Genomic DNA, 24,609 nt, shown 5'->3' with positions numbered 1-24,609 from the left:
ACAGGAGCGTTCAGGAGAAGGGGAGCAGCCCCCAACATTCCTCCTAGTCCAGCCCGACAATAGGAGAGGGGGCAGTGATTCCTACAATTTCCATAATTCCGTCAGGATCTTCCTGCCTCTTTCTCACCTTGCCCATCTTTGGTCATCCTGCTTCCGTTTAACCAAAAGGCGAAAGACTTGTGATCGTGAGCAATGATCTGAACCTAGACATCTCTGTCTCCTACCTGCCTTTACATCCCCTTGCCATGGGGTGGGTGGATCCCACTGGGGAGCTGAGAATCCTGCAATGAGCAACCCTATATTTGCATGTGTTGATAATGTCTGATGTGTATGAATTCAGAATATTCCCGAATGCCTTTCAGGATGTGGGAATAAGGCTTCCGCCAGGACATCATAGAGGCTTTCGTGTCGTATTAAGAGTTATGTCAATCTTATACAGAGAGAAACCATATCATGAATTCATCTCTTGACACTCTAGGTGGCAATGTTGAGACCCATCAAAATCTGGGAGATTAGTTACAGAAAACTATTGATTGAATTCCAAAACTCATATGATGACCAAACGGGGAACCTTACCGGGAGAGATCATGATCCTACAAGTCTCCTCCATGACGTCCTTATGCAGAGCTCTCTGGGCAGGATCCAGCAACGCCCACTCCTCAGCCGTGAAACAAACAGCGACATCTTCAAAAGAAACTGGACCCTAAAAGAAAAAAGGTCCTTCTTTTACACAACATAAAGATTATTTACTGCACATTGCTCTTTCTGCCTGTGTTGTATTAATCGGATTTGATTGCTGCAAATTTTGACCATGGATGCATAATTTAATGTTTTGGGAATCTTTCATACTGTTTATTAATGATGGTTATGAATCTTAGTGGAAAAGGGTGGAACTCCATGTTGATTTCTTCAAATCATTCTGTCTGTGCATGCATGCCAGTTTTCCAGATTTGACAGAAGTAAAAAGAGCAGGAGATTAATTTGCCCCCAGAAACGCCCTGTCTCCCCCCCCCAGCCTCTTTCCCCCCAAGGCTCCTTCCCCCTACCTGATCCGGCTCCTCAGCCACGGCTTCCCCTCCACCAGGATGAAGAGATGGGTGAGGAGGTCTTGCCGGCATCCTTCTTTCACCTGCGAGAGACAAAGGGAAGTGGGGAGCCAGGAGTGCACGATGCTTCTCTCAGGGGTGCATTCTGGTGTTTGTGCTCATTTCATATTTTAGTTATGCTAAAATACTCCTCCTCACCTTTGGGCTCTTGGCCCCAAGTGTCTCCCCCAAAATACTGAAAGAACCCACAGATTTGTTTGAGAATAACACAATGTGGCCAGACAGAGAAAAAGCTCCTTCCTCCTTACCCAGCGGCCTCTCTCTGGTGTCCAACGAAGTCCTCTCTGCCTCAGAGGAATCAGGACCCGTTTCTGCAAACAGATCCTTTTCCTGAAAGAAAAACAAGGATTCAAAACAAATAAAGAGAACTATTAGAAAAGGCATGGCAGAGGGGGGAACCTTCAGATATATCACATCTCATTACTTGGATGCTTTCCGAAAAAGGATGGTCCAATTTTTTAGCATTTGGGGATGGCTGGAACAAAAACCTGAGGGATATCCAATGTCATTCCAAAAAAAGGATGGGATTTAGGGATCTTCTCCCTCCTGTTTGGAGCCCCTTGGGAGGATCCAGAGGAAAGTCTCTCTCACCTGCTTCTCCACCTGCCTTCTCTCCTCTGCCTGACTCAGGAGGAATCCTTCGGCCAGGGCCACTGCCTGGGAACTGGTCTCTGCTCCACATTCCCTCACCCAGCTCTCCATCTCCCGGGGGAGGACAGCCAGGAACTGCTCCAAGACCACCAGGTCCAGCATCTCAGCTTTCGTGTGCCTTTCTGGCTTCAGCCACTGGTGGCAAAGGTGGTAGAGTCGGCTGCAAACTTCTCGAGGTCCTTTGGCCTCCTGGTAGCAGAACCACCTGAACTGCCGGCTCTGCACATCTGAGCGGAGGGTGTCCTCCTCACCCAGGATCTTCTGCCCAGAGCTTTCCCAGAATCCCCCACTGCTCCCATTGTCAATGCCATGACCTCTTCCTGCTCCAAGGCCAGCTGTGTCTTGCTCATCCATCTTCACTCTCAGGAAGTCTCCAAAAGATCAGTAGGAACCCCTTGGTCCTCTTCCAAGTTCTGTCCGTCCAAACGAGAGGTGCTGGCAAAGTCTACAAAGACAGACATTGTTCTGTTATAAAACTGATACATGGGAAGGAGAAGAAAGTGGTTCCCTGAGTAAACGTAGATGAGTCTTGGTAGGAAGCAGGATTGGACTGCACCACAGCCCAGACTCTGAGCTTTCTTTAAGAATAAAAGGAAGAAGGAAGGAGAAGAAATCTTTAGTTCTAGTTTTAAACTGTTTTTGCTATAGTGTTTTTATGTTGAAATCTGCCCTGGGAACTTAGGGTGAAGCGCATGTAAATAGCAGGATGGGTAATTACTAATTATAACAATTAAAATAACTAAAATGTTGCATAGCATAACCCCCCGCCCCCCGCCCAACCATATCTGCTTAGAGGTTCTCAGGGGGCCTCAGTAACTAGCACTGTCCATTCCCAGCTCTGGCTAGTTTGCCAGCCCCAGTCTCTTTGGGACGAGAAGACGAGGCCATGGTATTCCATGCTCTGGATCCGATGGGATCATTGCAATGCCCTCCATGTAGAGCTGCCCTTGGAGACAACTCAGAGAGAGATTCAAAATGCAGCCGTCAGATTACGAGCTGGGCTCCGTCTCTTTATTAGTTTCATTTCCTTCTCACCATTTTCTCCAAGGAACTCCCAGGTCTATTCCTCCTCCCTGAACCCCCAAAACAACTCTTGAGAACACATTCAATTCCTCTTTTGAAACAGCTGCATTGCTGGTCCATGCACTTCTGGGCCCAGTTCAAGGTACTCACAGGAGCTGTTCCTTTTGGCCCCCAAATATCTGAAGAAAGGCCTCCTATGTAGGAATCTCAACTCACACATCCTTGAGAGGTGGCCATCCAAACTCCGCTTAGCAATCTTCATGGAAACAGAGATTCCTGCCTTGCAGGGGGTTGGACTAGATGACCCTCGGGCTCCCTTCCAACTGTACGATTCCATGATTCTCACAGGGGCCACCCAGGGGCCTCAATGGGCAGCCCTCCAGTAGGGCTGGGGCGCAAGAGCCCCTCTCTCCCCCCGGCGCTTCCTTCCCAGCAACTGGAATTCAGAAGCATCACTGGGGAGACAAGAGCTCAGCACTAGCGGATGAAGCCTAGCAGAGCTTCTCCTCCTCCTCCATGCAGTGGCCCTAGCCCTGCCTCCTGGGGCAGGGAGTTCCATAGGTCTGACTCTGCACTGCACCAAGAAGCGCTTTCTTTTCTCTGCTCCCTCCCCTCTTGCAACAGCCTCAATTTATTGCATGGGTCTCTCTCTTTTTTTCTTAATTGTATTTTACGTACAAATCTTCCTATCCAACTAAAACGTAGATGGCCCGGATTGCCTGGTATGGAGGGGGTTTATTTTCAGGCCCATTTCAAAGCTATGGATGCAAAGGAAGGAAAGAGTTGCAGACGTCCCCCTACCAGGCTTTGCAGAGAGGAAGAGGGCAGGAACCTCTCTCTCTCTCTGGACTTGGGGGTCCCCCCATGCATGAGCTGAGGACACACACCAGGGCCGTTGCTAGGGGGTGGTGAGGAAGGCCCCCCAACCCCTAGGAATGCAGGTGGGGTGGGCTGTATGTCCATAATATGTCCCCGAGGGCTGTGCTTGGGTGGTCAGTGAGGTACAGAGTGGCAGGGAAGGAGTTGAGAAGTGGGGCCACAGGGAGAGGGGCAAGGTGGGTGTTGAATGAATGAATAAATCTTTACCTGCATCAGCCACCAGCCATAGCCATACAATAAAACACAGTATACAGAGGATAAAGTTAAAAAGTTGATTACATAAAATACATTTTGGGGGTAAGGATTAATAGTCAAATGATGGATCTTATTCTAATTGACATATTTAAAAACCTTGCAACTTTTGCTGTCACCTGTTCATCTTGATCTGCCAAGAGAATGGAGGCTGCATTAATGGTTGGGCGACCCAGAATAGACAATAATAGAGGGGTAACAACCTCGCTCCTCAAATCTTGTAAAGAGGGACTCCATACTGCCATCTCCACAGGGACATAACCTTGTTTCCAGTGGGATTTTTGGGACAGCTGAAGGCAGTACCTGTATACAGTATTTGATCTTGCGAGAGTAAAAGCGCGTCTCTGTTTTGGAATTATTAAGTTATGCAAATAGGGTGGCCAAGAGTCAGAATGACAAGGCGGGCGTTGTGCGAGGGTGGGGGAGAGAAAGCTCACCTCACCAGCGACCCAAGTTTGCCCTCCTCTTTGGGTTGCGACCCTGCTTCTCCCAGCGGGGGGGGGGGGCCCTTTGCCCTCTCCCTAAGAACAAGAGTTTCTCGGGGGGCTCGGTTGGGGGGGGGTTGCTTCTCCTCGCTGAGTCTCCTGGCTTTGCCCAAGGAAGGGGGGGGGGAGAGAAAAGTGTCCCGTTTCCCCTCCCCGCCTCCCCCAGAACCAAGAAGGAGGAGCTGCTCTGAGGGCTTCGTGTTTCCAGATTGGGGGTGAAGCCTGACCCCTCCTTGTCCCCCAACCAGACTCCAATTCCTCGCCTCTGGACCCCTCAGCAAACCTTTATATATTCCCCCTCCTTCTCCCTTATATATCCCACCCCCCCCCCCACTCTCTCCCCGCAGAAGTTTCTTGGGGGGCGAGACTTTCCCTCAAACCACCTGCAGGGATGCTGAGGTTTCGTGCTGGTGATGCTGAGAGAGGAAAGTGGGGGGGGGAAGCCCTTGACTAGGGGGCGCCCTCTGGACGCTTCTGCCAGGGGCGCAAGCTCTGCCCCCCCCCTGTCTCCCCCCCCCCTGCGCCCTCTGGGGGAAGAGAGAGACGACTCACCCGACGAGGCAGCCTTGGCAAAGGAGACCACAGCCCCCACTTCCGGGGAAGGGAGGGGCTTGAGCTCCGGAGGACCTTGTCCCTTCCCTTTCCCTCTTTCCTGTTCCCCTCTAGGAACCCAGCTCCGCTCCTCTTAACCCTTGGAATGCCGGGCGCCCCATCTCTCTCTCCCTCTGCGCTTTCTCTCTCCAAAGCGGCCCAGGCGGATCCCCGGAGAGGGTCCTCCAGAGCGAGGCTCTCCCCCCCCCCCAGGATTCCCCGTCCTCTCTAGGAAGGCGGATCAGCTTCTTTTAACCCTTGGGGCGGGGAGGACCAGAGGGAAGGAGGAGGCGGGGGGGAGGCCACGGAGGGACGATGCTCTCCGCCCTTCTCGGAGGGACCGGGCCCGCCCTTCTGCATGCCAAGCAGGTGCCCTCAGGCCCTGAGCCAGGGTGGCCCTTCCCAGAGTATTCAAGGGGCCGAGCTGTGAGCTGGGTCTCATTCACCAAGCAGCCCTTTCATTCCAGCTGCTGCACACCCCAGAGTACTTTTAAATTTTCCTTTATGGTATAAAGGGACCCCTGACCAGTCCAGTCGCGGACGACACTGGGGTTGCGGCGCTCATCTCTTGTTACTGGCTGAGGGAGCCAGCGTACAGCTTCTGGGTCATGTGGCCAGCATGACTAAGCCATGTAATAAGCAAAAATCTGCCCTTATTCCCTTATGGGGGTACACAAGAGCCCTTGCAAATTTCTTTGCAGGTTCTACATTGGTAGGAGTAAAAAAAAAAAAAAAAGAGGCCAACCAGAGAAGATTCAGAAGCAAAGCAGCTAGTAAGCTTGATCTTTATTGAAGCTGTAATAAAAATTAGGTTCGGCCCCAGAAGGGAGTCCACGAACCCGAGGGAGAGCCTCAGCAGGGCTCCCCTCCTGTCAAGAGCACCTAAGAACAAATAGAGACGATACAGAATCTCCCAAAGCAAGGCGATAGCCCTTTATTAGAAAACTGCTGCAGCAGGGTGTCTTGCAAGCAAAAGACCTCGAACAATGGCGCACAAGCTCCTATATAGACTTTTGAAATTGCCCCCCTCCAGCTCAAGACCACCCCTCCATACATCACAAATTGGGAGGGTCTGTTAGCAGTGATCTGAGCATCCTGGATCCTGCCCCCTGCCTCCTCTTGCCCTCCACCAGAAACCCATCAAGTGAAGCAAAGGATATTTCTTGTTGTTCAGTCGTTCAGTCGTGTCCGCCTCTTCGTGACCCCATGGACCAGAGCACGCCAGGCACGCCTATCCTTCACTGCCTCTCGCAGTTTGGCCAGACTCATGTTAGTAGCTTCGAGAACACTGTCCAACCATCTCATCCTCTGTCGTCCCCTTCTCCTTGTGCCCTCCATCTTTCCCAACATCAGGGTCTTTTCTAGGGAGTCTTCTCTTCTCATGAGGTGGCCAAAGTACTGGAGCCTCAACTTCAGGATCTGTCCTTCTAGTGAGCACTCAGGCCTGATTTCTTTGAGAATGGATAGGTTTGATCTTCTTGCAGTCCATGGGACTCTCAAGAGTCTCCTCCAGCACCATAATTCAAAAGCATCAATTCTTCGGCGATCAGCCTTCTTTATGGTCCAGCTCTCACTTCCGTACATTACTACTGGGAAAACCATAGCTTTAACTATACGGACCTTTGTCGGCAAGGTGATGTCTCTGCTTTTTAAGATGCTGTCTAGGTTTGTCATTGCTTTTCTCCCAAGAAGCAGGCGTCTTCTAATTTCGTGACTGCTGTCACCATCTGCAGTGATCATGGAACCCAAGAAAGTGAAATCTCTCACTGCCTCCATTTCTTCCCCTTCTATTTGCCAGGAGGTGATGGGACCAGTGGCCATGATCTTAGTTTTTTTGATGTTGAGCTTCAGACCATATTTTGCGCTCTCCTCTTTCACCCTCATTAAAAGGTTCTTTAATTCCTCCTCACTTTCTGCCATCAAGGTAGTATCATCAGCATATCTGAGGTTGTTGATATTTTTTCCAGCAATCTTAATTCCGGTTTGGGATTCATCCAGTCCAGCCTTTCGCATGATGAATTCTGCATATAAGTTAAATAAGCAGGGAGACAATATACAGCCTTGTCGTACTCCTTTCCCAATTTTGAACCAATCAGTTGTTCCATATCCAGTTCTAACTGTAGCTTCTTGTCCCACATAGAGATTTCTCAGGAGACAAATGAGGTGATCCGGCACTCCCATTTCTTTAAGAACTTGCCATAGTTTGTTGTGGTCGACACAGTCAAATGCTTTTGCGTAGTCAATGAAGCAGAAGTAGATGTTTTTCTGGAACTCTCTAGCTTTCTCCATAATCCAGCGCATGTTTGCAATTTGGTCTCTGGTTCCTCTGCCCCTTCGAAATCCAGCTTGCACTTCTGGGAGTTCTCGGTCCACATACTGCTTAAGCCTGCCTTGTAGAATTTTAAGCATAACCTTGCTAGCGTGTGAAATGAGTGCGATTGTGCGGTAGTTGGAGCATTCTTTGGCACTGCCCTTCTTTGGGATTGGGATGTAGACTGATCTTCTCCAATCCTCTGGCCACTGCTGAGTTTTCCAAATTTGCTGGCATATTGAGTGTAGCACCTTAACAGCATCATCTTTTAAAATTTTTAATAGTTCAGCTGGAATATCATCACTTCCACTGGCCTTGTTGTTAGCGAGGCTTTCTATTTTTTTTTTTTTATAAGATTTTATTATTTTCCAATAAAAGAAAAAGAAAAAGAAAACAAAATACAACATCAACACATGACATAGACATCAATAAAAACACAATCAACATTAAACATAATCAACAATAAACATAATCAACATTCAAAACAATAACAGCAATAAAAACATAAAAATAACATATACAAACCTTAACCAATATCTTTCTTTGTATATTTCTTGTTTCTAACTTCTCTGTTTGGGGACTTCCCCCATTCCCTCCACTGTCTTCAAAAAACATATACTTCTTCAAGGTAGCTTTATATATTGTTCAATTCACTTTTACCCAAATTTTTAATATACTTAGCTTTTACTTAGTCAAATATCTCAATAACTATGTATCTTATCTTAACAACCTATCTTAACATATTTTGACACATACATCTTTCACATAACAACAATTCCTCTTACCATTCATATCTAACACATATCTACCAAAGCCGATGTTCTGTCTAATTCTGCTCAAATATTCAGTTTAACTGATTTAACTAAATAATCTTTAAATTTTTTCCACTCCTGCGACGCCTTCCCCTCCCTCTGGTCCCGGACTCTGACGGTCAGTTCTGCGAGTTCCATGTATTCCATCATCTTCATCTGCCATTCCTCCACCGTTGGTATCTCTTCACCTTTCCATGTTCTCGCCAATAGAATTCTAGCTGCTGTTGTGGCATACATGAAAAACACTCTATCCTGACTGGGTATCTCTTCATTGGTTATGCTCAGGAGAAATGCCTCTGGTTTCTTACAAAAGGTAACTTTCATTACCTTCTTAAGCTCATTATAAATCTTATCCCAGAAAGCGCTTACCGCTGGGCACAACCTCCACATATGAAAAAAGGTACCTTTCGCATGTTTACATTTCCAACATACATCTGACATTTTGGTATTCATCTTAGCAATCTTAACTGGTGTCAAATACCATCTATAAACCATTTTCATTATGTTTTCTCTTAAACCATGACAAGCAGTAAATTTGATACCTTTTTGCCACAATCTCTCCCAGTCATCCATCATAATATTATGTCCTACATCTTTTGCCCAATCTATCATTGAGGATTTAACCAGTTCATCTTTTGTATGCCACTCTAGCAGAAGGTTATACATTTTGGAAAGGTTTTTGAAGTTCGATTCTATCAGTTCTGTTTCCAGTTTTGATTTTTCTACTTGAAAACCAACTTTTTTGTCCATTTTAAATGTTTCATAAACTTGATAATAGTGCAGCCAGTCGGGGACCTGACTTTTTACTTGATCATAGCTTTTTAGCTTAAAGGAGTCCCCTTCCTGCTGCAATATGTCCATATATCTTAACCAGTTTGCAGACATATTCGGTCTCTTATATGCCTTGGCCTCCACTGGAGAGATCCATCTAGGAGTCTTTCTCTCTAACAAGTCTTTGTATCTAGTCCAAACCTGATATAGGGATTTTCTCACAATATGAGACTTAAAAGTTCTGTGGATTTTAACCTTGTCATACCAAAGGTATGCATGCCAACCAAACATATTATCATGTCCCTCCAAGTCCAACACATCAACGTTCTCTAGTTTAAACCAATCCTTTAACCAGCAAAAGGCCGCAGCTTCAAAATAAAGCCTTAAGTCCGGCAGGGCAAAGCCTCCTCTGTCTTTAGAATCTGTTAAAATCTTGAATTTTATTCTTGGCTTTTTGCCCTGCCATATAAATTTCGATAGGTCCTTTTGCCATTTTTTAAAACAGTCTAGTTTGTCCAAAATTGGTATGGCTTGGAATAAGAACAGCATCCTTGGTAGGACATTCATTTTGACCACTGCTATTCTTCCCATTAACGACAGTTTAAGTCTTGTCCAGATCTCCATATCTTTTTTTATCTCCATCCACAATTTTTCATAGTTATCCTTATACAGGTTCAAGTTCTTGTTTGTGAGATTGATACCTAGGTATTTTACAGATTTAGCAAAATTGAGGCCTGTGGCTTCTTGAATTCTTTGGATCTGTTCTGCACTCAGATTTTTTCCTAAAACTTTGGTTTTCTGCTTATTTAGTTTAAAGCCAGCTACAAGTCCGAATTGTTCAATTAATTCCAAGGCTCTGGGGACACTGCCTTCTGGTTCTTGCAGGGATAGCATCAAATCGTCCGCGAAGGCACGTAATTTGTATTCCTTCTCTCCCACTTTAATTCCTTTTATCTGTTTATCTTTCCGAATCATATTCAGAAGGACTTCCAGGACCGTAATAAAAAGTAAAGGGGAGATAGGGCACCCTTGTCTTGTTCCTTTCTCTACTTCGATCTCCTCCGATATCACACTGTTTACAATGACTTTTGCTCTTTGTTCTGTGTAGATGGCCTTAATGCCATTTAAGAATTTTTCTCCAACTCCCATCTTTTCCAAATTCTTTTTCATAAATATCCAGGATACTTTGTCAAAAGCTTTCTCTGCATCAACAAACAATAGTGCTGCATCTGTATTTATGTCTCTCTCCAGTTTTTCTAAAATGTCCACAATGATTCTCGTATTATTGCTTATTTGCCTTCCTGGCAAGAAACCTGCTTGGTCTCTATGTATATAATCTTTCAACACTCTTTTCAACCTTGTAGCCAAAACATTTGCAAAAATTTTATAATCCACATTCAAAAGGGATATTGGACGATAGTTTTTCATTAGAGTCTTATCAGTATCTGGTTTTAAGATCAGTGTGATAAAGGCTTCTTTCCACGTCTCTGGTGCCCTATCTCCTTCTAGTATTCTATTGCAAATTTCTCTTAACGGCTGTGATAGCCAGTCTTTCAATATCTTGTAATATTTTGCTGTTAATCCATCCGGTCCTGGAGCCTTCCCCAGTTGCATGTTGTTTATTGCATCTTCTATTTCTTGTGTCATTATTGGGTGGTTGAGAATTGTTAGTTTTTCCTCTGGGACCTTTTGCAATCCATTCTTCTCCAGAAATCGGTCTATCTCTACTTCATCTATCTTCTCCTCCTTGTACAGTTGTTTATAGAATCTCTGGAAGCACCATCTGATTTCCTCCGGTTTCTCTACATTTTTTCCATTTACTACCAATTTACTGATGACATTTGCCTTTTGTCTTTTCTTTAATTGCCAAGCTAGTAGTTTTCCACATCTATTTGCAGATTCAAATGTTCTTTATTTCATCATTTTCACTTTCCATTCGATGTCTTGATTCATGATATTCGCATATTGGGATTGCAAGTATTTGATTTCTTTTTGGATTTTAACACATCTGGGATGTCCTCTTAGTTCTTTTTCCTTTTCTTTGATTAATTTCAACAGTCTCTCCATCTCTGCACTTTGTTGTTTCTTCTTTTTTGCCTTTTCACTAATGAGGAATCCTCTCATTACCGCCTTACTTGCATCCCAGGCAATCCTTTTCTCCACATCTGAATTCCAATTAATTTGAAAATATTCTTTCATCTTTTTCACCGCTCTTTCTACTAGCTTGGTATCTCTCATCAATGCATCATCCATTCTCCACCTGAAAGAATCCTTGGAAATCATTTTTAGGTTTGCCTGCACCGGATTATGGTCTGAAAGCGTTTTAGGACCGATTTCTGCTTTTTGTAATTTTGGAGCCAATTCATTCGAGATCCAGATATAATCTATCCTCGACCATGACTGCTGAGATTCGCTGAAATACGTTGCCTCTGTTTCTGTGGGATTTTTTAATCTCCAAGAATCTACCAAATTCAAATTGTCCACCATTTCAAAAAAAGTCTTTGGGAGTTTCCCATCATTTGTTAATTTTGTTCTTTGAGATCTGTCCATTAATGTGGAAACTGCCCCATTAAAGTCTCCAAGGCAAACTACCTTATAGTCCAAATAGTCCAGCAGCAAATCATGAATTTTTTTGTAGAAAATCGACTTTCCATCATTTGGTGCATAAAGTCCCAGAATCAAAAATTTTTCGCCTTGTACATTAATTTCAATTGCGATGTATCTCCCTTCTTCATCTTTAAATAGCTGTCTTGGGCTATATTTCTCCTTTGCATAAATCACTACTCCTCTCTTCTTGACCTTATCCGATGATATGAACTCTTGGCCTAATTTTTTGTTCTGTAGCAATCTTCTGTGTCGCCGAACTATGTGGGTTTCCTGTAGACATATTATATCCAAATTCTTCTTTTCTATGCTGTAAAACACTCTGCGTCTCTTTGGTCTCTGATTTAATCCCCGAACATTCCAAGTCATTAACTTGAGCGCCATTTCTTTGTTTATTCCTCTCCTCCAGTTGCCTGTCCTTTCTTATCTTGTTCTGGATCTTGGCTTGGTCCTGGTGGTCCCGGCGGTGGTGGGAATACTTCTGGAAACTTGTAAAGCTGTGCTGGATCCAATGGAGTTCCTTTGAAATGTTCCAGATGCTTGTCCAAAAACTTTTGCTTATCCGCCAAGGACCTTATTCTTATCTTTTTCCCTTCAAACGTGAATGCCAGGCCTTCTGGAAATTCCCAACTGAAGGAGATTTTTCTTCTTCTTAGCTCCGTCACCAGGTCGTTATAAGGAGCTCTTTTATCTAAAAAGAATCTGGGGATATCCTTGTAAAAAATTACTTTATTCTGCTGTACCACCAGGTTGTTTCTGTAGTGTAAGTCCAGAAAGTAATCTCTGTCGTGTCTATCGTGTAGCACAATCAAACAGTCACTAACTGTTTTAGTGCTTTTCTTTCCTCTGGAACCTCTTGGTCCAAATCTGAAGGCCTTCACTATGCGTGCTGAGACGTTTACCTCTTCTAACTCCCAAAAAGTCGAGAATAGTTCCACAATATAGGCTTTCAGGTCTTCCCCCTCCAATTCTGGAAGACCCCTTATTCTTAGGTTTCCTTCTCTCTGATGTAGTTGCAGAAAAGCAAGAGACTCTTCCACAGTCCTCTGTCGTGTTCCAATATTTTCGATCTGCTCCAAATCCAAATTGTCCAATTTTTCCTCCACCTTTTTTATTTTTTCTCTGACCACTTTAATTTCCTCCGAGTCCTTTTTTAACGTGGTCACCTCCTGCCCAATTTTATTAATTTCGTCTCTGTTCTTTCTTACGTTTTCCTCAATTTGGCCAATCGATTTTTCTAACGTTTGGGTGGAGGCTTTAATATCGGCCTTAATATCCACTTGGAGCTTTTCTATTGCAGAGTTAACTGTTGTATTCACTGATGCACCAATAGCATTCACCGATTCTTGTGTTTGCTTCAACCCTTCGGTGACACTTTTCAAGCCTTCTGCAATTTCTGCCACACTTGCAGCCAATTTCTCCATTTGTTCCTGAAGAGTTAAGGAAACAGAGCCTTTCCTTTTTTCAGAGCCAGTTCCTTTAGATCTAGTTTCCATTCCCTGTGGGCTCTGCAACTGTAATCTCAAGGTCACTCCAGTTGCTATAGTAACAATCTCAGACATTCACAGCAGAAGACCAACAGTCCCAAAAGTAAACACCAGGTGGCCTGCAGCTAGCTTTCTGAGAACAAAGAGGCTGCTGAGCCAGGAGTCCACAATAGTCCATTAATCCAACTTTTAGGCAAAGAGTTCAGATTTTTCAGAATTGTAAATTCCTTAAAGCCAAGAAGAGTCTATTTTAAATAGCCCAAGCCAGTAACTGTTTTCTCACTTGCAGTGTAACCACCAAGTCTTTAAAGTAGCTTGTATCTGGCTGTAAAAGAGTCAAAGTATCTCCACTGGTAAACAGTCACTGTAACACTAGGGTCCCAACAAAGAAAAAATGGCAACAATATATTGCAGCCCGCTACTGACCCGGAATCCTAGTCCAGAGGGGGAGCGGTGTCTTCTTTTGCCATATCAACTGTTTTTAAGTCTTTAAACAGCCTTTAAACAACTTTTAAGTAACTTTTAAAAAGTTTAGCAGAGTTCGCAAAGCTTTCCCGTTAGCCGCGGCTTTGATCCTTTAGCGCTACCAAGCTCGCGCAAACAGTTCAAAGGGAACAGGCTTCCTTTTGGAGTTTCCTCTGCAAGCAGTGCTCTTTGAACTTGTAAAATAATCCAAATTTTTAACTTACAGAGTTTCTTTGGAAGTTTCTATGTAGGAAGTGCCGGGTGCTCAGGTCTGGCGGGATCGCTGCTTTGATCCTCCGCAGGCAGCCGCTTCTTCAGTCCCGTGCTGGGGCTCCGCTCGCCCGATTCTCCCCCTTACGAGGGTAAATCAGGAGCGGAGACAGCACGTCTGGGACCCACGAAGCCGTCGGTCCACGGGACGCTCTTCCCGTGGCTTTAAGGGACCCGTGGCGCAGGCACGGAGCTCCCTATCGCCTAACGGAGGACGGAGCCGTCGGACTCCCGTCCGCCATTGACTCGGCACCTAACCGGAAGTCGTTAGCGAGGCTTTCTAAGGCCCATTTGACTTCACTCTCCAGGATGTCTGGCTCAAGGTCAGCAACCACATTACCTGGGGCGGGGGTCGGGAACCTGCGGCCCCGGAGCCGCATGCGGCTCCCCGGGACCTCTGCTGCGGCTCCCCGCGGTCGCAAAATGGTGACTCCCCGGCGAGGCTGAGAAAGGAGGGGATGGAGCCAGGAGGCGGCGACGCGGGAGGGCGATGGGCTTTGACCTGCCTCCGGCCAGGATGGGACAAAGGACAGAGGCCGGGGGCGGGGTCAAGGCCCAGGTAAAAGCGGCAGAGCCGCCAGATTTCCCCCCTTTTTGTTTCTCTCCCGCAGGTTCAGGAACATCCAGGATCCAGGAGCTCCACATTGCAGGTATGTAGTCCTGGATCGGGCCTGCTGTTGCTGGGGGGCTTCCCGCTGGGCCTGGCTGCCGGCGGGAGCCCCCGGGGATTGGGCCGCATGGCGGCCGAAGGGAGGGCGGCGGGCGCGATGCGCTGCCGCTGCTGCTGCTGCTGGGGGGCTTCCCGCTGGGCCTGGCAGGCTGCGGGAGCCCCCGGGGATCGGGCCGCTTGGTGGCTGAAGGGATGGCGGCGGGGCGCGATGCGCTGCCGCCGTCGCTTTTGCTGCTGGGGGGCTTCCCGCTGGGCCTGGTTGCCGGCGGGAGCCCCCGGGGATCGGGCCGCATGGCGGCCGAAAGGAGGGCGGCGGGCGCGATGCGCTGCCGCTGCTGCTGCTGCTGGGGGGCTTCCCGCTGGGCCTGGCAGGCTGCGGGAGCCCCCGGGGATCGGGCCGCTTGGTGGCCGAAGGGATGGCAGCGGGGCGCCACCCCCGTGGAAAGGGAGACCCCGACCCCCCTACTTTATTTCTTTTCTTTTTTTAAAAAAACTATTTTTTAAAATATTTTTTATTACTAATTCCCCCCCCCAATATCTTTTCTTTTTTTTCCTTCCCCCCCAAACCTGTTTTTTGCTTTGTGGCTTTTTGCCTTGCTCTCCCACATCCCCCCTCTCTTTTTCTTCCTCCCCTCCTTTTTTAATCCAAGGGGGGAAATCCCATTTTTAAAACAAACAAACAAACAAACGAAAAACAAACAAATACCCCCCACAGCTGCTGCAGCCACTCTATTTGAATTTTTATTATTACCCTTTTCTCCCTCTATCCCCCCTTTTTCTTTTCTCTTCCCCTTTTGTTTTTGTTTTCAAAAAAAGGAAAAAGAAAAAGATTTTCCCCCTTTATTTTTATTTTTTAAACTACTACATATTTTTAATAGATATTCTCCCCACCCCACCCCCAATTTATATTTTTTCCACCCCACTTTTCCATTCTCACCCCCATCTGTTTTCTACCCCGTCTCTTCCTTTCTCTCTTTCCCTTTGTGTCCCTCCCTCTCCCTTTCTAAACCAAATTCCCCCCCTTTTTCTTTCTTTCTTAGTTCGCTTGTCAACCTATCTTAGAGGGGGAAGCCCTCTCTCCCACCCCACCCCCAAAAACAACTTTGAGTTGAACCCCAAAAAACGGGGGTAGATCACTGCTGAAAGTAGATCACAGTTTCTTGGGAGTTGGCCACCCCGGTCTGTAACTAGAATAAAAATTTTAAAAAACCAAGCAAATAATTGTAATAAAGCACTGCTATAATTATATATAATTTCCCTTAAATTTTGGTTTCATTCGCCTTTCCGTGCTGAAATGTCACAACCTGAACGACCATGGCTTGCGCCCCCCCCCCCAGTTTTGATCCTGGGTACGCCCCTGAGTCAATGCAAAAAAGTAAGAACTTATTCTTGTTGTTTTTACTGATTATACTTTGCATTGGCTCCTATACGTTATTTATTATTATTGCATTAAGGTAAGAAACAATATATGCAGCGTTATATTTGTTTTAAATGTCGCAATGGTTTTGCGGCTCCCAGTTGTTGTTTTTTCCTTTGGAAACGGGTCCAAGTGGCTCTTTTCGTCTCAAAGGTTGCAGACCCCTGACCTGGGGTGTATGACACCTCCGTATCTTTCTGGTATAATTCCTCTGTGTATTCTTGCCACCTCTTCTTGATGTCTTCTGCTTCTGTTAGGTCCTTTCCACTTTTGTCCTTAATTGTGGTAATCTTTGTACGAAATCTTCCTTTCATATCTCCAATTTTCTTGAACAAATCTCTGGTTTTCCCCATTCTGTTATTTTCCTCTATTTCTTTGCATTGCTCGTTTAGAAAGGCCCTCTTGTCTCTCCTTGCTATTCTTTGGAAATCTGCATTCAATTTCCTGTATCTTTCACGATCTCCCTCGCATTTTGCTTGTCTTCTCTCCCCCGCTATTTGTAAGGCCTCATTGGACAGCCACTTTGCTTTCTTGCATTTCTTTTTCATTGGGATGGTTTTCGTTGCTGTCTCCTGTATAATGTTACGAGCCTCCATCCACAGTTCTTCAGGCACTCTATCCACCAAATCTAAATCCTTGAACCTGTTCTTCACTTCAACTGTGTATTCATAAGGAATTTGATTTAGATTGAATCTTACTGGCCCAGTGGTTTTTCCTACTTTCTTCAGTTTAAGCTGGAATTTTGCTATAAGAAGCTGATGATCTGAGCCACAGTCAGCTCCAGGTCTTGTTTTTGCTGAGTGTATAGAGCTTCTCCATCTTTGGCTGCAGAGAATATAATCAATCTGATTTCGATGTTGCCCATCTGGTGATGTCCATGTGTAGAGTCGTCTCTTGTGTTGTTGGAAAAGAGTGTTTGTGATGACCAGCTTGTTCTCTTGACAGAACTCTATTAGCCTTTGCCCTGCTTCATTTTGAACTCCAAGGCCAAACTTGCCAGTTGTTCCTTTTATCTCTTGACTCCCTACTTTAGCATTCCAATCCCCTATAATGAGAAGAACATCCTTCTTTGGTGTCATTTCTATAAGGTGTTGTAAGTCTTCATAGAATTGATCAATTTCAGTTTCTTCAGCACTGGTAGTTGGTGCATAAATTTGGATTACTGTGATGTTAAAAGGTCTGCCTTGGATTCGTATCGAGATCATTCTATCATTTTTGAAATTGCATCCCAGTACAGCTTTCGCCACTCTTTTGTTGACTATGAGGGCCACTCCATTTCTTTTACGCGATTCCTGCTCACAGTAGTAGATATGATAGTCATCCGAACTGAATTTGCCCATTCCCGTCCATTTTAGTTCACTGATGCCTAGGATGTCAATGTTTATTCTTGCCATCTCATTTTTTACCACATCCAGCTTTCCAAGGTTCATGGTTCTTACATTCCAGGTTCCTATGCAATACTTTTCTTTACAGCATTGGACTTTCCTTTCGCTTCCAGGCATATCAGCAACTGAGCGTCCTTTCGGCTTTGGCCCAGCCGCTTCATCAGCTCTGGATCTACTTGTACTTGTCCTCCGCTCTTCCCCAGTAGCATGTTGGACGCCTTCCGACCTGAGGGGCTCATCTTCCAGCGTCATATCTTTTATATGCCTGTTGTCTTTGTCCATGGAGTTTTCTTGGCAGGGATACTGGAGTGGGTTGCCAGTTCCTCCTCCAGGTGGATCACGTTTGGTCCAAACTCTCCACTATGACCTGTCCATCTTGACCTGCCCCTAGCTTCCCTGAGTAATTCAAGCCCCTTCGCCGCGACAAGGCAGTGATCCATGAAGGGGAAAGGATATTTACATTTCCCTATTTCCAAGCCAAGTTAATCACACCCTTTTGTCTGGCACTCAGGTATCAGGATGCCAGAGATTATCACTCAGGCAGGGGGCTGCTGAGTAGCTGGAGGGGCAAACCCCCCCTTTGTTCCTGAGACAAAGAAATACTTGGTCAGTTGGGAGTCAAAATGGAGTGAGGCCTGTCTTCCTGTGCTGTTTTTCAGACATGTGGCCTTATTTGTTTTGGTACATTAATAACAATTATTATATATAAATAAAATACCTTAAATTTCTTACAACAAAGCTGTTGCAACAGTGGTGTTTTTCAGGGGAAAAGACCGAGAACAATGCAGGCATGCTCTTATAAAGATATTTCAAAATCCCTCCTGGAGTCTAGTCCACCCCCAGAAACATCATCCAATCACATCAGAGGTGTAACCCAAGACCACCACCACCCCAGATAAATCAAGAGCTACATCAGAAAATGGGTCAGAGGAGGTAACTTGGGAATTTGCCACACCTGTACCATCTCTCCTTGACCCCTCCCAGACACACATTTCTGCAAAACAAAAGGTTTCCTGCCCTTGCCGGTAGGGCTAATGGCTGTCCTTTGTTAGGGAAATGGACCATCATCTGGCACTCAGTATGCCAGAGAATCACTCAGGCAGAGACTTCTCACCTCCTCACTGCAGATGAAAGCACTTGGCCAGCTAGGAGTCAAAATGGAGTGAGGCCTGTCCTCCTGTGCTGTTTTCAGACATGTGGCCTTATTTGTTTGGTAAACTAATAACAATTATTATATATATGAAAGACCTTAAAATTCTTACAACAGCCGCTTCTGGCGAAACAGAGCAGTGCACGGAAATGCCGTTTAGCTTCCTGCCGGAGCGGTACCTAAATCTACTTGCACTCTGACGTGCTTTCGAACTGCTAAGTTGGCTTTATGACTACCTTATATTTTGTTATAGGAATTTCCCCAAACCACCCAGTTCCACAGGCACTACACTCTCTCTCTCTCACACACACACACACTTGAGTGAAAGTATTTCTTTCTCTGTGGTGTTTCTGTTATAAATTCCTATAAATTCGGCCTTTGTTTCTCACCATGGAGGGAGAACTATCAGGGGAGGGAGACTTGGAGTGCGCGGAAGCCATGGTCTCCTAGATATGGCAGTATGTCCGCAGCGAACTCTGCTCAGGTGCCAGACTGTGGATCGTTTCACTTACAAAGAGGCACCTTTTGGGAATGGATTCAACATGAACTGAAACAAAGGGCAGTGATCAAACCTTCTCTGGAAGGGCAGGAAACTGTGAATATCTCTTTGTTCTCTGGGAGGGGTGAGAAGAGGAAGAAGGACATGTAAACTTACTCAGGTTCCCACCTTGAACCCTCCCTTTTAATGATGTATTTGTGATGTAGTTATGATGTAATTTTAGGGGTGAATCTTGGTGCAGGGAAAGTAATAAAAGACGGGGCCCTTTTGTGGTGGGGGTCTCTGCCTTACTTCACCTGGAGGAGGGTGGAGGCCCTGTCGCGACAGTTCCTTCTCAATAAAGACCAAGCCTACAGGCTGCTGTTTTGCTCTGGTATTCCTGGCTGGTGTCCTTAATTTGTCCAAGGGGCCCCTCAGATTTCTCCTTTAACAATTTCATTTATTAAATTTGTATACTGCCATCATTTGAAAATATCAGGGCAGTCCCCAGCATTAAAATTCAAAATAAAAACACAAATACCTAATAAAAACAAGAATGAAACACACCAATATCTCCACTCCCACCAAGAAACTTAAAAGGATAAAGTTTAATAAGCCAAAGGCCTGATGGTTATGTTGTACTTACTAAAACACCCTTCCAAACTCTCAGCCACTCACCCCCAAAATTGAAAACTCCCCCCTACCCCTAACATTGCCTTAATCTATTATAATATTGAACTTGACTTACTATAATTACATTAATTACTTTAATGTAGGCATATACAGCTTTAAATACAACACCAGATTATGGCACCCAAATTTTAAGCAAACACTTATGAACAATTTCTAAGAGTCTCATAGGAGAGCCAGTGTAGTATATTGCCTAGAGTATTTGACTACACCCTGGGAGACCTGGGTTCAAATCCCTACTTGGCATGAAACTCACTGGACGGCCTTGGGGAGCCAAACCCACCTCACAGTTATTCTCACGATTGAAAAGTAGGTGAAGAACCATGTAACTCACAAGAACATAACAAGAAAGGAGATCTGACTAAACATCAAGCAAATGCATTGCAGTTGGTTAGACTAGATGACCCTCAAGATCCCTCCCAAAGCTACTGTTCTATAACTCCAGGATTTCCCCCTCTGTGAGTTCTTTCATGGAAAATGAGATTTCCTTCCAGTTGAAGCTTTTTCCACATTCCAATAACTATTCGGGTTTCTCCCTTGTATGAATTCTCTGATGGGAAGTGAGACTGTCCTTCCTGGAGAAGCTCTTTCCACATTCCACACACTGATAGTGTTTCTCTCTGCTGTGAATCTTCTGGTGTCGACAGAAGTCTCTTCCTGTGGTAAAGAACTTCTCACATTCCAAGCACTGATATAGTTCCTTCCCTGTATGAATTTTTTGGTGGGAAGTAAGATGGAAGCTTTGATGAAAGTTCTTCCCACATTCCAAGCACTGATATGGTTTCTCCCCTGTATGAATTCTCTGATGGGAAGTGAGACTATTCTTCCGACTGAAGCTCTTCCCACATTCCAAGCACTGATAGGGTTTCTCCCCTGTATGAATTCTCTGATGGGAAGTGAGACTATTCTTCCGACTGAAGCTCTTCCCACATTCCAAGCACTGATAGGGTTTCTCCCCTGTATGAATTCTCTGATGGGAAGTGAGATTATCCTTCCTAGAGAAGCTCTTTCCACATTTCACGCACTGATAGGATTTCTCTCCGCTGTGAATCTTCTGATGTCGATGGAGGTCTTTTCCTGTAGTAAAGAACTTCTCACATTCCACGCACTGATATGGTTTCTCCCCACTGTGAATTCTCTTATGCTGATGGAAGTCTATTCTTGTAGTAAAGAACTTGTCACATTCCAAGCACTGAAATGGTTTCTTCCCTGTATGAATTCTCTGATGGGAAGTGAGACTGTCCTTCCTAGAGAAGCTCTTTCCACATTCCACGCACTGATAGGGTTTCTCTCTGCTGTGAATGTTCTGGTGTCGACAGAAGTCTCTTCCTGTGGTAAAGAACTTCTCACATTCCAAGCACTGATACGGTTTCTCCCCTGTATGAATTCTCTGATGGGAAGTGAGACTGTCCTTCCTAGAGAAGCTCTTCCCACATTCCAGGCACTGATAGGGTTCCTTCCCAATAGGATTTCTTTGATGGGAAGTGGCATGGGAGCTCTGACTGAAGTTCTCTCCACACTCCAAATCTTGATATGGCTTCTCCACTGTGTGGATTTTGTCATGTTGTCCCTTGTTCTTAATTTCTAATTCATCACCATCTGCAATGAAGAGAGAAACAGATCAGAGCCTAAGAAAGAAATGGAGTTCCCAGTTTTTGAATAATGCTCATGAACATTTGTGATAAAGGAAGATCTGAATGCAGTTAGATGGGAAGTTTTATTGCAGTGTTCACTGGCTTTGCTGACTGACATTCACTGACATATTTATGGAAAATTCAGATTCAAAAAGCCTGTTCTTTTCAGAGATGAAATTTCTTTGGCTCAGTCATCGAACCAACTCCATCTGCAAGGTCAGAAGTCTATTTGAATATGAATTGGATTCTCTGTCTACCAATTACTTAGAGTCCAGGGGAGAATTAAACTGCTGGGTAATGACAGAATTCTAAATGGGTCTGGAAAATATATCAAAAAGCTCAAAACTAACTACTGGTGATTTCAAAAGATTAAATGAATATATAGTTCTGAGACTTTGCCTTTAACTTCAAAGCTACTTTGTTCATAAATCTCCTTTCTCTGTTTGTTTTTCCTATGCAGAACGGACTGAAAACCGATGGTAACTTTTTATAAGTGCAGAGAAGTAGAGACGATCAAAGGAGGAGAACTAATAAATAATAAGTAGTAAATTATAGCAAAAATAACACAGAATGCCTTTTGATTTTTTGATATGGCATAACCAGCAGCTAAGAGATGAAATGTGCAGAATGGCTGGAGAGGTTTGAGAGAGTATGCAGGTCAGAGAATGGACAAAATCTGTTGAGGGGAAACCTGAGACAGCAGTAGATGAAGAAAAGTCCACAGCTTTACAACGGAAGGAAGGAAGGAAGGAAGACGAAAGGAAGGAAGGAAGGAAGGAAGGAAGGAAGGAAGGAAGGAAGGAAGAAAGGAAGCTGTTCCAAAGCTAGAAGAGATTTATTGACAATTTACGGTGGCAAAGACTGAAGGCTGAGCTGGAAATTAATACACAGGCAGAAAAAGCCTCTCATCTATTGGAAATCAGTTTGGAGAAAGACTGGAGGGCATGGCGTAAAAAGAACTTGTTTCCTTTTTCTTTGAACTGCAATGATCAATTGGAAATAGGACTGTATTTTATGGCACAAAGTTTGATTTAACGAAGACACAATAGGAAAAAGATGTGAACTATGATATTATTAAGATTTTTCAGAACCCTTGACAAGAATTCATCATAATGAACTGGAGAAAGGCCATACAGTTGTACCTCGTGTAGCGAATGCTGCGGGTTGTGTTCGGCACGGGATACGAACCTGCCGAACCCGGAAGTACTGGAACAGATTACTTTCGGGTTCGGCGGTTCACGCATGTGCAGACGCGCCAAATCGCAATCTAGATGTACCACTGTACTGCAAATTTAATGAGAAGAACCAATGAACTTTCTGACTGGATAAAGGTGAAGCCAAGAGGCCTGGAAGGGAAGATTGAGAAATATGATCTTGCAGAATGAGAAAAGAACGGATATCAATAAAGCTAGAAGTTGTTCTGGAATGACTTTAATATTTGTTACTTGTTTGTCAATTTCATCTACATGTATGTTTTATTTTTTGAAGTTTAATATCTTGGAGAAAGGAGGATACACACAGGAAGGTGATGGAGAGAAGATGAAGGGCTGAGGAAAGGGGACGAGGCTTCCAGGTGAGAGCTGGGAAGGTTCGCTATTCTCTGTGTGGAATAGGGATATAAAGAGCTTGGGCTTATTATACTCTAATTTTTGTTTTTTCTCTTTCTTTCTTTTCTTTTTCTCTTTTCTGGTAAGTTTCCTATCTTTCATTTTCAGAATAGTTTGGCTTATATGTATTTTAAGTGGAAAACATTCAATAAAAGTTTTTTTTAAAAAAATAAAAACTCCCTTTGCTCTACCAAAAAATGGACAGAAGCAAAAACCTGGCAGAAGCCACTTCCACTTCCCTGAACACTCAGAAAGCCCATCCACACCCTGATCCCTGTGCAAAAAGGCAGAAGCAGAGGAACAATATTCACAGACAAAAGAGTCCCTAGCCCTCCATGCAAGGTGAGCTGTGGGCGTGTGAGAATCTCAGGTGCTCCAGGTGGCAACAGTGGGATCCATCAAAAGATGGGAGGTTTGTCCCAGAGAAATATCTATTGAATTCCAAAACAGATATGATGACCCAACAGGGGACTTTACCCAGAGAGATCATGGTCCTACAAGTCTCCTCCATGACTTCCTGATGCAGAGCTCTCTGGGCAGGATCCAGCAACGCCCACTCCTCAGCCGTGAAACGGACAGCGACATCTTCAAAAGAAACCGAAGCCTGAAAAGAAAAATATCCTTCTCTTAGGCAGCATAAATGTGATTTCCTGCACGTTGCTCTTTTGCATCCTGCCTGGGTTGTTTTAAGCGGATTGGTCTGCTGCACATTTTGATTATTAATGCTTATTTTAATGAACTCCACGTTGTTTTATTCAGATCAATTTGTCTGTGAAGGCGTTCCAGTTTGCTAGATGGAAGATTTCCCTCTCTCCTCTCCCTGTGTGTTGTTCTGGGATGGAAATACTCTCCAGATGTCCTAAAGACAATTTATAATGAATAATGCTAGTTACATTCAGAGTTAAGGTGAAGAGACTACGCATTATCCTCAGGGCATAAACCTTCATTAATGGCATGTTCAGCCTGTTAAGGGCACCTTTGACAGAAGCAATGAGGAGGGGAGAGAAACGCCATGTCTCCCCCACCCCTCAGCCTCTTTCCCCCCAAGGCTCCTTCCCCCTACCTGATCCGGTTCCTCAGCCATGGCTTCCCCTCCACCAGGATCAAGAGATGGATGAGGAGGTCTTGTCGGCATCCTTCTTTCACCTGTGAGAGACAGAGGGAAGTGGGGAGACAGGAGTGCATGGTGCTTCTTTCAGAGGTGCATTTGGGAGTTTGCCCACATTTCATAGTTTAGTTATGTTAAAATACATCTCTTGTCCTTCCCTCAGATATTGAAAGAACCCAGAGATTAGTTCCAGTGTCAACACAATGTGGCCAGACTGAGAAAAAGCTCCTTCCTCCTTACCCAGCGGCCTCTCTCTGGTGTCCAGCGAAGTCCTCTCTGCCTCAGAGGAATCAGGACCCGTTTCTGGCAACAGATCCTTTTCCTGAAAGAAGAACAAGAGAATGTGAAGAAAGTTTTGAAAAGGAATGGCTGGGACATTCCAAAAAAGGGTGGGATTTAGGGATCTTCTCCCTCCTGTTTGGAGCCCCTTGGGAGGATCCAGAGAAAAGTCCCTCTCACCTGCTTCTCCACCTGCTTCTTCTCCTCTGCCTGACTCAGGAGGAAACCTTCAGCCAGGGCCACTGCTTGGGAACTGGTCTCTGCTCCGCATTCCCTCACCCAGCTCTCCATTTCCAGTGGAAGGACAGCCAGGAACTGCTCCAAGACCACCAGGTCCAGCATCTCAGCTTTCGTGTGCCTTTCTGGCTTCAGCCACTGGTGGCAAAGCTGGTAGAGTCGGCTGCAAACTTCTCGGGGTCCTTTGGCCTCTTGGGAGCAAAACTGCCTCAACTGCTGGCTCTGCACCTGTGAGCGAAGGGTGTCC

At 45.1% G+C, this 24,609-nt stretch overlaps 1 long non-coding RNA gene across 3 annotated transcripts; it reads right to left on the bottom strand.

Annotated features, from left to right (window-relative positions):
• Nucleotides 1-1,048: 1,048 nt before the first annotated feature.
• Nucleotides 1,049-24,365, bottom strand: LOC117058274. 3 transcript variants are annotated; one of them, XR_004427847.1, is made up of 3 exons: nucleotides 24,318-24,365; nucleotides 1,355-1,436; nucleotides 1,049-1,129 (listed from the first exon to the last, which is right to left on the bottom strand). It is a non-coding gene; the product is annotated as an uncharacterized LOC117058274 (long non-coding RNA). The 3 variants fall into 3 exon arrangements; XR_004427849.1 differs by having other exon boundaries at nucleotides 24,306-24,353; XR_004427848.1 differs by lacking the exon at nucleotides 24,318-24,365 and adding an exon at nucleotides 1,698-1,742.
• Nucleotides 24,366-24,609: the final 244 nt, after the last annotated feature.

This window comes from Lacerta agilis, chromosome 14, assembly GCF_009819535.1.
Source record: "Lacerta agilis isolate rLacAgi1 chromosome 14, rLacAgi1.pri, whole genome shotgun sequence".
Classification (NCBI taxonomy): Eukaryota; Metazoa; Chordata; class Lepidosauria; order Squamata; family Lacertidae; genus Lacerta; species Lacerta agilis.
This window is presented reverse-complemented; position numbering and strand designations above follow the sequence as displayed.